This window comes from Triticum dicoccoides, chromosome 1A, assembly GCF_002162155.2.
Source record: "Triticum dicoccoides isolate Atlit2015 ecotype Zavitan chromosome 1A, WEW_v2.0, whole genome shotgun sequence".
NCBI lineage: Eukaryota > Viridiplantae > Streptophyta > Magnoliopsida > Poales > Poaceae > Triticum > Triticum dicoccoides.
In genome coordinates this window covers 51,535,397-51,537,490 of record NC_041380.1, presented here as the reverse complement: position 1 = coordinate 51,537,490, position 2,094 = coordinate 51,535,397, and the positions used below count along the sequence as shown (strand labels likewise).

Below are 2,094 nucleotides of genomic sequence, written 5' to 3'. Positions count from 1 at the left end.
AAGAGCACCAAGAAAGGTAACAATAGTTTCCTCAGTGACCTTATCATTGTACGCATCCTCGGCTGTACTGACAAAGTTGCGCACGTACACCCCATGAGCCTATATGGTATGTTTTAGTACCAAGCGAGTTCAATCAACTAGTTAGTGCTCCATAGTGTATATACCACATCAATTTTTCATGGAATACAAAAACAGTACTATTGTGTTACCATCCTTTCTCCCTTTCTTGGAGTCATCAGTGTGGTGAGACGTGCATCTTCAGAAATTATGCCTGGCTTACCCTGTAATCATATCAGAGAGAAAAGTAGAAGATATTGTCATCGTGTTTAGCAGAGAATTTGTGTTAGAAATCAATGCGAGTACGCAGCTGGTGTTGATACCAGAAACAATTAGTTTACCATGACAATAGAAGCCAGCCTCACAGAATTTTTAGCGATCATGCAAATATAACCTCGAAATATTGTTGCTAACCCCATGTGCTGCTCACCGCAAAAAAAGAAAAGAAAGGTCAGGCCATTTCGACACTAGGCGAAGAGTATGTATTATCAGGCTGCTTAGGTACTATATATACTACGTTTTGTTGATGTACAATTTAAAAAAAATTCCTATCTACAATTATGAAGCTATTTCAAAATATTCCTCAAACTATGGGCTCACAATTTTTTTCATGTAGTTTGCTTCAAAGTTACATAAAAAATGGTCCTGAAAATACTTTAAATGATAAAATACTATATATATACTACCTGGCATGGGTTTAGAGACATGCGGTAGTAGGATTATTTTTCCTATATACACATATATGGACTCGAACAATTTTTGTACAGAACTCACTTTGCGGTATCTGGTCGTTTCTAACAAAGTGTATTAGAAATTGCTAATAAGGTATAACCGACTCGTCCAACTAGTATATGAGGTGTGGGAGTACATACTCATATATATAAATGATTCTATACTGTTAGGGACAAGGGTTACCAAGGTGCCGCCATTAGAAAACTTCCTGAAGTACTCCTCAATTCTGTCTCCTTCTTCACGAAACTCCTTTTAGAAGAAAAAAGGGACTTCAGATATAAGACTATATGACCAAGACGCTAAGCAAGATATTGTATTAATTATAAAGTAAAGTACTGTATATTTAATAATTTCAGTCCATTATTTCTGGAATCCTTCAATGTTCGGTCCTAATTTGTTTTATCTACTAGTAAGTACATCTCATATGTTGTCTAGTACAGTTGTGAACTTCAGCATGAGCAGCTAGGTAAGGTTAAAAGGCTTGCAAATATGATGCCCTCGATTTTTCCATTGAAGGAGAGAATGATTCAACGGAAAATAAATAATGACAAACAAATAGGGAAAATAGGATGAAACAAAAAAAACACTTCGATTGCCCCTGCTGAAAATACGCCCCTCCCCTGCCCCACTTCACTCACTCACTCTCATTCTCCTCCATCCCGTCGCCGTCGGCTCATCCACGCTGCCACCATCGCCGTCCGCTACCTTTGTCACCCTCCATCCGCTGCCTCCATTGTGCTAGTTGGCGGCCTCGGCGTCCACAGCCGTCGTCGCCGCCCGCTGCCTTCGTCACCTGCCTCCGTCGCCGTCCGCTGCCTCCATCGCCGTCCACTCGATAATACATCATCATCCCCGTCGTCCCCGCCTCTCTCTTCGGCTTTCCTCCTCGCCACCCGCGGTCATGATCGCCACGCACATGGACAGCCGCGGCAGCAGCCACGCACATCCACACGGACGTTCCACTAGGGTTAGGGAAAGTAGAGTCACATTAGAGGTCAATTATATAGTATTGCATATATGTTCTATTATTATTTACATTATTTCTGTTCATACCAGGTTCAATAATATGTTGTAGTAGATGCCTTCAGTTAATTATAGGTATACATGCTATAAGTGCTAAAGTTTTGGGGGAGAAAGATTAGGAAAAGTAGTGTCTTTCGGCCCCCAAAATTTACTATTTACATTATTTCTGTTCATACCGGGTTCAATAATATGCTGTAGTAGATGCCTTCAGTTAATTATAGGTATACATGCTATAAGTGCTAAAGTTTTGGGGGAGAAAGATTAGGAAAAGTAGTGCCTTTC

General features: G+C 40.5%; 1 long non-coding RNA gene across 1 annotated transcript; it reads right to left on the bottom strand.

Moving 5' to 3' along the window:
• Positions 1-216: 216 nt before the first annotated feature.
• Positions 217-1,038, bottom strand: LOC119361791. Its single transcript, XR_005172979.1, has 3 exons — positions 973-1,038; positions 399-479; positions 217-281 (listed from the first exon to the last, which is right to left on the bottom strand). It is a non-coding gene; the product is annotated as an uncharacterized LOC119361791 (long non-coding RNA).
• Positions 1,039-2,094: the final 1,056 nt, after the last annotated feature.